This window comes from Symphalangus syndactylus, chromosome 2 (assembly GCF_028878055.3).
Source record: "Symphalangus syndactylus isolate Jambi chromosome 2, NHGRI_mSymSyn1-v2.1_pri, whole genome shotgun sequence".
Taxonomy (NCBI): domain Eukaryota; kingdom Metazoa; phylum Chordata; class Mammalia; order Primates; family Hylobatidae; genus Symphalangus; species Symphalangus syndactylus.
The window spans coordinates 82,712,933-82,727,442 of NC_072424.2; the positions used below are offsets into that span (position 1 = coordinate 82,712,933).

At 39.4% G+C, this 14,510-nt stretch overlaps 1 long non-coding RNA gene across 2 annotated transcripts in view; it reads left to right on the plus strand.

The window, feature by feature from the left end:
- The window catches only part of LOC129471536 (uncharacterized), a 30,548-nt gene extending 20,574 nt beyond the window's left edge, over window positions 1-9,974 (plus strand). Inside the window, exons 3-5 of one of the 2 annotated variants that reach the window (XR_010116396.1) lie at window positions 2,013-2,083; window positions 4,929-5,171; window positions 9,695-9,974. This is a non-coding gene — a long non-coding RNA (uncharacterized lncRNA). The remainder of the gene's footprint in view (window positions 1-2,012; window positions 2,084-4,928; window positions 5,172-9,694) is intronic. The other variant, XR_008653625.2, reaches the window with a different exon arrangement.
- Window positions 9,975-14,510: the final 4,536 nt, after the last annotated feature.

The window sequence follows — 14,510 nt, forward strand, 5'->3', positions numbered from 1 at the left end:
ATAATCCTTTGAGCTCTATAAGTTAGCTCTGTTGAGAAGTAAATGTTTAAATCTAAATATGTAACCGTTTATTAAAATCATACTATAAATTGGTTATTCATTATACAAAAAGTGTTATAAAAGAAACGTATCTTTTAGGTACAAATCACATTCCTGTCAGAATAAATCTTAACATTTATTAACAACTCTTTCATCTTTGGTTTTCTTTGCTATCTTTAAGAAAACTAGAAATCTTCCACTCCTGATATTTTAGACCTATTCATAATTATGTTTGCTGCCTCAATTTGTATGTTCTACTCTGGGATAGTTTTGACACCTAAAACCTTACTTTAGCTTATTCAGCTGCTTTGCAACTTCAGGTTTTCAGAGCTTAAACCAGAAGTCTGTTGTTAACTAATTAGCTCTGGCTGATTACTTGCATATTCTAATTGCCCTAGCTATCTATGCCCGAATCCACCATAATCTCTAGGACCTGAATTCTTGGCACGTCCCTCACTTGGCAGATTTGATTTCCCTCTGTTCTTAAGCCTGGCTGCTAAAGCCTCTCCCTCCTGTCTCTCTCTTCAAACCAAGAGAAAAATAGAGGAAAACACGGATTCCAACATAAAGTATGATTCTTGCCACTTCCTTCCCCTAAACACATAAGTTCATTATGACTATTCACACCCCAAAAATTCAAAAAGTACTTAACAGTATTCTAGGCAAGGTGCTAGTCTATTGAGAAAATGGCCTTAATAGCAACTTCACTTAGGCATCTCCCCAAGTCTTTCTTCCCGCCTGACCTATGGGTTTTGTGTTCACAATGTTTTATATGTTTTTCCCTGAGTTTAAATTCTAACTTAAGGATCTACTTCCTGCACATTCATGAGCAAACTGCTTAATACCCACACTCCACCCAAGTCTCAGTTTCTCCATCTATAAAATAAGATTTTTTTTTTTTAGGAAGACAGGGTCCTGCGCTGTTGCCCAGGCTGGAGTGCAGGGGTGTGATAACGGCTCACTGCTGCCTTGACCTCCTGGGCTCAAGCAATCCTCCCACCTCAGGCTCCTGAGTAGCTGGCACTACAGGGGAGTGCCACCACGCCTGCTAATCTTTAAATTTTTTGTACAGATGGTGTCTCATCATGTTGTCCAGGCTTAAAATAATAATTATATTAATACCTACATCATGATTCTATAGCAAGGATCAACTGTGTAACACAGTGTCTGGAATATAATAGGGACTCAATAAATGTTAGCTGTTGTCACTCTTATTTATATTATTGAAATAAATTTGTTTCTATCTTCTCTAGCTGCCAAAGTATAAATTCTGTGAGGACAGGGCATTCTTATTCATCTGTGTATATCATTTTAGGAGGGTTTACCTGAAGCTAATTGACTCTGGGTCATGGCTGCTATTGCCACCACTGTCATCCCCATTGCTGTACACTCTGTTATACTCCTCCAATTAGGTCTCCTTGCTACATGGTGTATTAAAAAAAGTCAGTAATGATAGCCTTCTAACTTTGGGAAAACCCCATACTTGTCACAGAGAATTGACATTGGGGCCTGGTAATCTTCATTTCTACAGCCCACATGTAACTTCTTGAACCATATCTTAATTCCCACTGGATGATTTCACATAATTAATTCATATAATTAGACATGATCCTACAATTCTACATGATTTACTGAATCCCTTCAAGCAACATGAACTTGTAAGCAAGGTGGACATGATAGGGAATCTGCTATGGCATCATTTTATCTCTGTTCCTGTATATTATTGTTGGGAGGGAGCGCATGGTCTTAAGGCAGTCGTCAGAGGCACATGCTTCTTCCACATTTACATATTCTGCCAAGCCTAGCACTCTGCCCCTGCAACTGAGATTGACTGATTTTAATTTAGGTTTAAATTTTGTAGAAATATTTACCTTTTCATAGAATATTAATATATATGAATATATGTATTAATTATAAACATATACAAATACATATGCATTAATACTAGTACCCAATTTAAAACTGTCCTCTAGAAACATGGCTGGAGGCTGCTTGTCCCTGTTACTACTCTCTAGGCTTGACAGGTTTGAAGCAGTGATTTCAGGTAAGTGGGTCATCCCAAGGTCTACACTTAGTGAGAATTATTAGGAAGCTTGATTAGTTGTTGATCTAAGCCCTAGTTTTCAATCTAGCTTTTTGGTTTTAATCTCCATCTGTCTGGATTCTCTGTATATAGGATATTAATTGGTTCAGAACTGGGAAAGGGGAGTATTATTTAACACCTCACCAAATATCACGAGAAGCTAGTGACAAACCCAAGGCTAGCTAGTAAGGGAAGAAGAAAAGTTGGTGTAGAATTAGAAAGTAGTAAAAAGAGAGACTGAAATAAGGACAAAAAAATAGAAAAGAAAGATATAAATATTTTTTAATAACTACAAGTGATAAAAATAGCAATACGCTGAGGAAGAGACTGGATAGACACTAACGTCTAGAATGTTGATCTCTTTCTTCCTTATGCTGCTTTTATTTGCAGATAAAAATAATTGACCTTTTATAACATAGAAATGTAATTATAGATATAGATCATTAAGAAACTGTCATGAACAGAGGTGAATTAACTAATGACTAACATCCACCCACCAAAAGTGAAAACTTTCATGGATTTTATAACTTTTTTTTTTCGTTTTGAGACAGAGTCTCGATCTGTCGCCCAGGCTGGGATGCAGTGGTGCAATCTTGGTTCACTGCAACCTCCACCTCCGAGTTCAAATGATTCTCGTGCCTCAGCCTCCCGAGTAGTTGCGGCACCACACCTGGCTAATTTTTTGTATTTTTAGTAGAGACAGGTTTCACCATGTTGGCCAGGCTTGTCTGGAAATCCTGGCCTCAAGTGATCTGCCTGCCTCGGCCTTCCAATGTGCTGAGATTACAGGTGTGAGCTACTGTGCAGGCTGTATTTTGTAAATTTTGTATAATTTTTTTTTTTTTTGAGACGGAGTCTCGCTCTGTCGCCAGCCTGGAGTGCAGTGGCCCGTGGCCCGATCTCAGCTCACGGTAACCTCTGTCTCCCGGGTTCAAGCGATTCTCCTGCCTCAGCCTCCTGAGTAGCTGTGGCTACAGGCGCGCGCCATGACGCATGGCTAATTTTTGTATTTTTAGTAGAGACGGGGTTTTGCCATGTTGGCCAGAATGGTCTCAGTCTCTTGACCTTGTGATCTGCCCACCTTGGCCTCCCAAAATGCTGGGATTACAGGCATGAGCCACTGTGCCCGGCCACTTTTATATAACTTAAAATATTGGTTTTCTTAAAAGTGCCCCAGAAATTATGAGTCAGGGAAATCTGATTTGAGGACAAGAAATTTAAACTTCTATTAAGTTCCCTAGGTTATCTGGTGTGAGTGATCTGTGGAATACACTTTGAGAAACATACAGTGAGTAGTCTTAGGCTCCTCCTTTGTAAATGGAAATGCCTATGCTCAATTTATAGGGTTATTATGAGATATAAATGAGATCATGTACATAGATGCTAAGAATAGAATCTGCCACCTGGTAGGGATTCAGCATATGTTAATTCTTCACCCTACACCTCTTCCTATTTTAGGAGACATTTTTTACTATCCAAGAAAGAAAACTGCTGAATTACTTTTTATTTATTAATTTATTTTTAGAGCCAAAGTCTGGTTATGTTGCCCAGGCTGGAGTGCAGTGGTGGGATCATGGCTCACTGCAGCCTTGAACTCCTCGGTTCAAGCTACCCTCTGCTTCAGTTACCCTACCCCCGAAGTAGCTGGGACTACAATACAGTCTGATATGCAGCTAGATTTACTTATGAGAAGCTTTGCCAACTGCTTAAAATTCATTTGCCACTTGCCCCAGGTCCATTATACTGTGTCCTAATAAATGGAAATCAAGATTATTATCATATTTTAATTCTGTCCCATAATTTGAGCTAACGCATTCATGCCTTATTTGTCATGTATCTAAAATGCCAAATACCTTTTGTACTTCAACACCAACCTCCCATGACTTAATCTTTAGGTCTGAAAGCACAGCAATTTCAGTTAAGTACTAAGGGGGGACTAATGGAAGAAATGACCCTGGGCAGATAATCACTTAGGAATTCTTCACTAATTAACTGTATACTGATTTTTAAAAATCAAGAGTTTAATGTAATTTATGTTAATGCTAAAAATAAAGAAAAGCTGTGTGTGAATCTGGCAATGTTTTGAGGCATCTTCCTTTTTCCTTGACATTTCAAACTATGGTACAATGAAATAAATTCAATGCTTTTCTTGAGAGATATATTCTTATGGGCAATCCTTGAAACTTCCATGAATTTTTGTTGGGGAAAAATCTAGTATCTAAAACTTGAAAATGGGCTCTAAAAGCGCAAACACCTTCATGCCCAACATCAGCTACAAACCTGAGGGGGGGTTTCTATAGTTTAAAAAAGACATTTTTGGTTGGGCGTGGTGGCTCACGCCTGTGATCCCAACACTTTGGGAGGCCGAGGTGGGAGGATCACCTGAGGTCAGGAGTTAAGACCAGCCTGGCCAATATGGTGAAACCCCGGCTCTACAAAAAATACAAAAATTAGCCAGGCATAGTGATGGACACCTATAATCCCAGCTACTCAGAAAGCTGAGGCAGGAGAATCGCTTGAACCTGGGAAGCGGAGGTTGCAGTGAGCTGAGATCCTGCCATTGCACTCTAGCCTGGGTGACAGAGTGAGACTCTGTTTCAAAACCCAAACAAAACAAAACAAAAATTTTTTAATGTTTTGAAATATGTTATCTCATATGTTATGTTTATGACAAAAGTTAAAAGCAGATGACTCCAAGTGATTCCAGATTAAATAATGATTATACAACAGAACCATCAACCATATGCCTCTGTACCTCTTAAAATTTAAAACCTCAAACATTTATTATTTCACATATATCTTTCAGTTGATCAGGTGATTCTTCTGGTCTGGAATGGCTCACCTTATAGTTGGATGCTCTTGGACGGCTTTATTCGCTTTTGTGGCAGTTGGCAAGCTGATTGGTCTAGGGGAATCTCAGCTGGGATGCTTCATCTTTGCTGCACGTGTTCTCTTATCCTCTAGCACTTCGAACTTCTTCACGTGGTAGTCTCAGGTTCCACAGAGCAGCCGGCAAGCAAGCCCCAGTGCCTGTGTACTTCTCAAGCCTGTACTTATATCTCATTTGCTAATGTCTTATTGTCCAAAACAAGCCATAAATAAACTCAGAGTTGGTGTGGGAGGGGGTTACCCAAGAGTCTGGAAACAAGCAGAGGAATTATCGCAACCAATTTTGCATAGAATCTACCCTAGACTTGGGAGATAAATTTACCTTCATTATACTTGTATCTAGGATTGGCTCTAGTTATCAGGTTTGTCATTTTCTTGTACACTATTTCTTCAACTTTCAACTTGTATTAAAGTTGTAAGATTACTGAAGTTAGTCTTCTCTTAGAGGTAAATATTTTAATTTTTTTATATTCCTGTTAATTTCAGGAACAGAGCATCTTATTTGAATCTAAGAGCTATTAAGATACACTGCACATATTTCAGGTAGAAATCACTAATGAACACATTGGCATTATCAATTACCATATTCAACACTGTAGCAGTCACCAATAAATGAGGTTGTGCTGCAGTAATAATATATAATAATAAATATATCAGTAGCATGAACAACAAATTTTAAATCTCATTCTTTTTTTTTTTTCAGATGGAGTCTCGCTCTATCACCCAGACTGGAGTGCAGTGGCGTGACCTCGGCTCACTGCAACCTCTGCCTCCCAGGTTCAAGCAATTCTCCTGCCTGAGCCTCCTGAGTAGCTGGGACTACAGGTGCACACCACCACACCTGGCTAATTTTTGAATTTTTAGTAGAGCCAGGATTTCACCATATTGGCCAGGGTGGTCTTGAACTCTTAACCTCAGGTGATCTGCCTGCCTTGGCCTCCCAAAGTGCTGGGATTACAGGCATGAGCCACTGCGCCTGGCCAAATCTTGTTCTTACTACATGTCAATTTTATCTTGACTGGGGACTCTAACTGTGTAGTCTTCAAGACTCAGGCTGATGGAGGCCACCATCTGGAAAGTTGCTGGTCACCGCATCAGGGAAGATGCTTTGGGTTCTTACACTGGCAATGATATGTTCTGGCCCACAAGAAGCATGTGCCACTTTCATCTATAACCCATTGGGTAGAACTGGTACATGGCCCTGCCCAACTGCACATGAGATTTCTGTTTATTAGGAGAGATGTGGATGTGAGTGAGCATCAGATGTATCTTCTATAGTCCACCATTCTTGTCACCACAAGGCCATGTCTCTTCTTCTCAGATGTAGAATCAATAACCACCTCCCCAAAAAAGATAATCTAAAAATCTCAACTAGCTATGGCATGGAGCTCAAAATTCTGGATTTCTCAGTGATTCACAGTGATCCTCTCATCAGGCCCAAATGTGAATCCCCTTGATTCCACTACATATGGCCCAAAGGGATGAAATATCTGCTTCCCACTTCCTGAACCACATGCAATATATAATTGCAGAACTGGGACTGTAATCAACTCTCCCATTCTGAAAGGGAGAAAAATGGGAGACACACAGTAGTCAATGGTCTAAAGCAATTCTGGAATCCTGCTAGATAGATGTTGTGAGGCCCTCCTGACCAAGGTGTGGGAAATCTTCCTTGATTAGGTCATGACTTTGCTCTTTAAGAGGAGCTCCTTTGTTGTTCTCCACATGCTCCCCCGCATTCCCAACTCAACCTCCCCAGAAGATTCTTCCTTTTCTATAACCTCTTTAGTGACACCTGAAGTGGTTGCTGGAAAATATGCCTTCCTTGGAGGCTGCACATGTTTCTCAACCCTTTTCCTGCCCAAAGACTCTTATGAGCCTAAGAGTAGTTCTAAATCTAGAGTAGATTCATACAATTTTAGATCAACTTAGGAATTTCTCTGGCAGTATTAACTCTCCCAAAATATAGGGTTTTTTTTTTTTTCTATATGATAACAAACTAGTTACTGGCTCCATGTGCCATTAATAACATCCATAGTTTATTTTGGTTTTGATTAGTTCCCCTCCCCATAAATCTCCCCTGGCTCCTAGCTCTGTCTTAGCTCTGCCTGGCCACCTCGCCAAATCCCTTAGTCTCCCCCTACTCCTAAAACAGACAGGTGCTGACATACATATAGACTCCTAACCAATCAGTTATCACAGCCCTACTCGGAGTATTCTTAGACATTGACTCCAGAGTACTGATAGAAGTAGATGAGGAAAAGTATGGACATAAGAGAAAGAAATTGAGCCTAGGAGAGACAGATAAATGAAATACCAGATAAGAGGGAATATCCTGTAACTGCAAAGCAGTATGACAGGTTTCTTAGGATGGAATGGCAGCTCTGAAAGCTAGTCCAAAAAAGGAGTCTCAGAGATGTTCAAAGCAGATAGTGCTGGAATAAATGTATTAAGAAGTAGACCACATTCATTCTGATGAACAAATTCAAGTATATTTGTGAAAAAAGCCATCTGATTATCAGTAGCACTTTATAGTAAAATGCTAAAATCTTAAGATGACTGGCCAGGTGTGGTGGCTTACGCCTATAGTCCCAGCACTTTGGGAGGCCGAGGTGGGTGGATCACCTGAGGTCGGGAGTTCAAGACCAGCCTGACCAACATAGAGAAACTCCGTCTCTACTAAAAATACAAAAATTAGCCGGGCGTGGTGGCACATGCCTGTAATCCCAGCTACTCAGGAGGCTGAGGCAGGAGAATCCCTTGAACCCAGGAGGTGGAGGTTGCAGTGAGCTGAGATGGCACCATTGCACTCCAGCCTGGGCCACAAGAGTGAAACTCCATCTCAAAAACAAAAGAAAAAAAAAGATGACTGGTAAAGGGAACACAGGAACACTAGCACAGTGCTGACTGCAAGCCACAATGATGATGCAGAACTTAAGGTTGACTCTTGGATTTAGAATCTGTCTGAGCACTATGTGCATTGTGTGTCTTCACCCTGAAGTAAAAACAGCAACCAATGTGTGTTGAGAGCTTACTATTAATATATGCCAAGCATCTGCCCATTTTATACATGTGAACGTTGAGATTTGAAGAGGTAAAATGATTTGCTAAAGGTCACTGGGCATATTAAATAACCAAGCCAAGACTCAAATCTAAGTCTGTCTGTGAAATCAGGGATCTTTATTCTATATTCTGCAGCATTTCAAAGTCTCTAAGGCTTTTTGACATAACCAGGCAATAATGTGGTGAAGAGCCAACATATCCAATTCAGTGCAAGTAACAATTGGTTAATGCACTGTTATGACCAGTCCAAGTCAGAGTAAAAAAAAAAAAATCTGTTATTGAGATGAGATGACAACTTGAGAAAGTGAAGAAACTTGGTGGCTTTTAAATACAGATACCAGCCACCTGATTTCTAAGTTTTAGGTTTAGCACAGGAACATGTATATTAAAATGTAGAGTGGCCAAATAGAGCCCGTGGGTCAGTTTCCAGAATAAACATTAGAATAGTGTGAAGTGCTGCTACAAAGTGTCTTTAAAGAGATGTACTGGTAGTAGGTGTGGTGGCTCAGGCCTGTGGACCCTGTTACTTGGGAGATGAAGGCAGGAGGATTGCTTGAGGCCAGGAGTTCCATATCAGCCCACCTCTAGAATAACTTTCATTGATTGTTGTGTTGCTGCTTTAAACAAAGTTCTGAATATTTTTTCATGGCCATTGTCCTCTCCAGATTGCTCTACCCCTCATTTCTACAGCAATCAGTCAATCTCAAGTAGGAAGGCCAGGAAGGCCAAGCCATTCATAATCACACTCACAATTATCTCTGCCTCTTTTTTTAGAAGTGCAGTTTACCATTGATGCGAGCACCGGCACTCCTAGAGGAGAGTTGTTACCTGATCCTCACACATCCTCTAAGTCAGTGGTTCTTAACCTCCTGTGGGTTATGGATCTCTTTGAGAGTATGATGAAGGTCGTGAGTTCTCATCCCACTAAAAGTGTATACTCAAACACACATACAACATTTGGAATAAGGAGCCCCTTGAAGACCATTTCTAAACTTGGCATCTTTGGATCGAGTTAAAAACTTTTGTGCATGTCATCTTCCCTTCATGGAATCTTAAAAGAGGAAAATTAGACAGAAGATATATTCAGAGACAGAAGGAAACCAAAATATGCCACCCCAAAATATACTTCTATGGCATATTTTAAGATGGCTATTCAGAGGGGCTACAGATCACAGAAATAGCTCCCTAAAAGCTGTCATTCTGTGGGGAAATCTACATTAGTGAAATAAACAGCAGCTACAGAGTCTTTCTCAGGGGTCCCCTTATCCAGACCTAGGAAAGACTGACTCCAGGAAAAGGAGATCAAATGTCCTAACACTTTTAAATGCCTAACAGAAAAATTTTTACCACAGACTACCATTTTTTCTTTCTAAAGGCTGCTACCTTTGAGGCTTCATCTGCATAACAAGACAGCCTTTGCTCACCATGCCTTTCCTCCCCTCTCCCTCCCATAAGCTGTTGCCATACTCCAAGCTTCTATTCCTTTCTGTATGCTACAGAGACTTTAATCATCTGGGTGTTCTGTGAGTCTCATACTTTGTGTGGTTCCTGTGCCTATGCATGTAATAAATTTTGATTGTTTTTTCTCCTATTAATCTGTCTTTTGTCAATTCATTTCAGCAAACTTAGACCTGAATCTTCAGAGGGAAAGTCTCAACTTCCCTACCAGACCAAAAGCCAGCACTTGGTATACTCTTAAATTTGTAATTCCTGTGTGGGAATCAAGCCTCAAGAATTTCAGCATTGAGTAGAAGCAATAAATCAAGGACAACCTGAGATCATGATCATCCTTTGCTTCTTTTCTGCCTCTTACCAGCTGCATAATTTGGAAAAGCCTCCCCTGTAGAAAAGTTTAGCAATTGTACTAAGATGTTTGTTGTGATCATTAAATAAAAGAACACACGTGAAGCACTTGTATCAGACTTCAGAAAGGAATTATATAAATGTTAGATATTGTTAGTGACATTATTTAATTATTTTTGAGACGGAGTCTCGCTTTTTTGCCAGGCTGGAGTGCAGTGGCATGATCTCGGCTCACTGCAACCTCTGCCTCCCAGGTTCAAGCGATTCTCCCACCTCAGCCTCCCAAGTAGATAGGACTACAGGCATGTGCCACCACACCCAGCTAATTTTGTATTTTTAGTAGAGACAGGGTTTCACTATGTTGGCCAGGATGGTCTCGCTCTCTTGACCTCGTGATCCACCTACCTTGGTCTCCCAAAGTGCTGGGATTACAGGCATGAGCTACCGTGCCCAGCCTGACATTATTATTTTAATTCTATTTCTATTGAATTATTCTTTATGGCAGCAGAATGTTTGTATCAATATACCACAATTTTACCCTATACTCTTTCTGTTCTCATTAAGCTCATAAGCAATAGCAAAGGAGGATTAGGGCTGCTCACTGTCCCTGGCATCCAGCCTGTGTCTGTGGCCATACTGACAGGACGCTCAAAGCTAGAAGCCTCCAAGAAGTAGGATAAGTGCAGAAGACAATCCAATGAGGAAAGGGAAACATATAATTACAATTTTATTTTTAAAATCTCATTCTTTTAATTGCATGTCAATGACTGATAATGGAATAAATTTGTTTTTTTTTTAAAGAAAGGGTTTTGCTCTGTTGCTGAGACTGGAGGGCAAGTGGCACATGCCTAGCTCACTGCAGCCTTAAACTCCTGGGCTCTAGCAATCCTCCTGCCTCAGCCTCCCAAGTAGCTAGGGATGTATGTGCGCACCACCTCACCCAGCTAATTAAAAATTTTTTTTTGTAAACATGGGGTCTCGCTATGTTGCCCAGGCTGATCTCAAACTCCTGGCCTCAGTTGATCTTCCTGCCTTGGCCTCCCAGAATGCTGAGATTACATGTGTGAGCAACTGAACCTGGCCAGGATGAAGTGTTTTTAAAATAGAAAAGGGCCATGAGAGCACTAATTTAAATAAATCATTTAATAAGTGTTAGAATTATTTAATTATGAAATTAACGAAAAGTTTGAATAACAGTATACTTTTTTAAACTTCAAAATTCTAGCCCAATATAGGAATAAAGGAAGAGATATTATAAGCAAAGTTAAGATTAAAATCTGAGGATTTAAGAGATCTGTGGAATGGAGGAAGAATATATGTATATACATATATATATATATATATATATATATATATATATATATATATATATATTTTAGACGGAGTTTCCCCCTTGTTGCCCAGGCTGGAGTGCAATGGCATGATCTCGGCTCACTGCAAACTCTGCCTCCTGGGTTCAAGCAATTCTCCTGCCTCAGCCTCCTGAGTAGCTGGGATTACAGGCGCCAGCCACCACGTTCAGCTAATTTTATTTGTATTTATTTATTTTTTTTTAGTAGAGACAGGGTTTCACCATGTTGGCCAGGCTGGTCTTGAACTCCTGACCCTAGGTGATCCACCTGCCTTGGCCTCCCAACGTGTTGAGATTACAGGCATGAGCTGCTGCACCCGGCTGTAAGAATATGTAAATATTTATAGGTATAAATGAAAAAATGGTTGTTGAGGTGTTCCCTTACTTGTGAATTAAAAATCTGAAAGAAAAATATGTCAAACTAAAGAAGCCCCTAGAGCACAGAGAATACTGCATTGAGCATCAGGTGATCTGAATTTGAACACTAGTTCTTTTGCTTAAAAGCCCATGTATCTCACTCAAGATACCAGTTTTCATATCTATAAAATGGGGCTAATAAATCATTTTATGCCGTGCAGGCTTGAGATAATTTGATGAAAGCAGTGCAAATATTTAATCTATCCTACAACTATTTATTGTTGCCAGAGAAAATAAGGAAAACACCTGCCCTCATGGGGCAAATTATTATTATATTATAATATACAAAAATGATACTAATGTACCTACATTAAGTCTTGGATCTTCATTTTCCAGAAGTGGGGATAAACATCCTATTAATTTGCACTTTTTCTGTTCTGATTACGCCTTAAGCAATAGCAATGCAGGATTAAGGCTGCTCACTGTCTCTGACCTCCAGCCTATGTTTGTGGCCACAATGATAGGATGCCTAAAGCCTCCAAATGGGATAAGCATGGAAGATAATCCAATGAAGAATGGGAAACACATAATTACAATTTTAAAAATCTCATTCTTTTAAATTTCTACTTGTACGTGTTTTAAATTAATGTACTATAGTACACAAGTATACGATCTATAAATAAATATACATAATTGAAGGTGATGGGGTTCACAGCATTCTACCCTGAAGTATGGTGCATTGGTGCAACTGAATATTTTAAGCTGAAGGAATTTGAGAAATGCAGATGTTAGAACTCTCTGACCTTGCCCTGCTTCCCTGAGGCAGGTCATAAGACCCTCATATGAGATGTGCCCTTCCTATACACGGAGGAAGGTGGCACCTTTATCTCTGAAGATGGAGGGACCCTGAGGGGAATCCAAACAAACAGAACACACTAAATTTCTCCCAGTTTACCACTGTTAGCTCAGACCTTTTTGTCCTATCACATTTTTCCCAGACTCTCCACTCTTTAACAAACCTAATATAAAAATGCTTAGGTGGAATTATTTCTCCAGTTCTTCGTTATATTTTAAAGGCTCCTGCACCATTTGTTAGTCTAATTTACAGGGCCCTGGCTAATGAACCTAAGAAGGATGGAAGGATAAGATATTTTATCTCCTCTACAGAGGTGTGTGCATAACACTTTTATTTAAAAAAACTGATAGTGGTGTAAGATAAAAACCTTTACACCATGGCTCTAATAATTTAAAATACAGATTTAAAAATTTTAAATAAAAATTTAAAAATGAACAACAATGATTCTTTCAGAAGTTGGAGGTGGATAAAGAAGTTTCATTTTAAAAAGCTGGGGTCTGTAGATTCATGTATGACTGAACTGTAATAATAAATAGTCTTTCTGCCAAGCATTCTTTTTTCCTGGTCCACATATCTGGCAAGACCATCTATTCAAAGGAGGCTTTACTGGCTATTTCTAGCACCTACCTTAAAGCTCTGAATTACATAGATTCTCCCCAGACCCTAGAATATTTAGTCATTAACAATTTTTAAATAACACTTTAAGGATACCTCTTATGAAATTTCATAAATTTTGATGATTGAGAGAACATTTACAATGTGAAAATGTGCAAACATAGATAAAACTAGAGAGACTAGTACAATGCCACATATCCATTACCCAGATAACAGTTATCAAGATTTTGCCACATTTGCTTCATCTATCCATCTTTTTTTGGTTATCTTTTTTAGCATTTGAGTTTTCAAAATATAGGTTTCTAAAGGCATTTTTCATAGAAGTAGCATCAATAGTTTTTCATAACCTTATTGTTCTTACTAAATTTTAAAAAATAAGTTGTACATTCACATGGCTGAAAAATCAAAACTATATAACAAATATATATTAAATCCTGCTTCCACACTTATTTCCATCCATTCTGATCTCCCTATCTGCCCGCAATTGTTTAGTTTCTTATATATCCTTCTGAGTGTTTCTGTATATAAATATATTATATAATTATAAGTATATAAATAAGTATAACATATATTCTCATTATCCCCTTCCTTTCTCACACAAAAGGCAGCATATGTGATGTTTGGCATGCAGCTTCCTGTACTTAACAATGTATTGTGGAGCTCTTCCCATATAAATACACAGAAGGATTTTACATCTCAGTGTACCATTGTTTATTTATTCAGCCCTTGTAGGAGGACACGTAGGTTATTTCCATTCTTTCGCTATTATAAAAATCAATCCAGGTATACACATCATTTGCTATATAAGATGCACTTATATCTCTGGGATAATTTCCCAGGAAAGGGATTGCTAAGTCATAGAGCATATTTTAAATTTTGAGAGATTTCACCAAATTTCTCTCTCTAAATGTTGTGCCCCCTTGGTACTCCCACCAGGAATGCATCAAAGTATGGGTTTACCTATAGCCTCACCGAAAAATTATTTTAAAACTTTAAAGCTGTATTTTAACACAGTGTGTTGTCAAACGTTAGGATTTTTGCCAGTTCAATAGGCAAACACAAGTTTGTCACAATTTTTATGAGTTATTATTATTTTTTTGAGATGGAGTCTTGCTCTGTCGCCTAGGCTGGAATGCGGTGGCGCAATCTCGGCTCATTGCAATCTCCGCCTCCCGGGTTCAACCGATTTTCCCGCCTCAGCCCCCGGAGTAGCTGGGACTACAGACGCCCGCCACCACGCCCGGCTAATTTTTGTATTTTCAGTAGAGACGCGGTTTCACCATGTTGGCCAGCTGGTATCGAACTCCTGATCTCAGGTGATCCACCCACCTCGGTCTCCCAAAGTGCTGGGATTACAGGAGTGAGCCACCGCACCCAGCCAACAATTTTTATGAATGTTAAACTTCCTGTTCATTTTTCATTTTCCTCTTCTGTACATAAGGGAGTGCTCAACA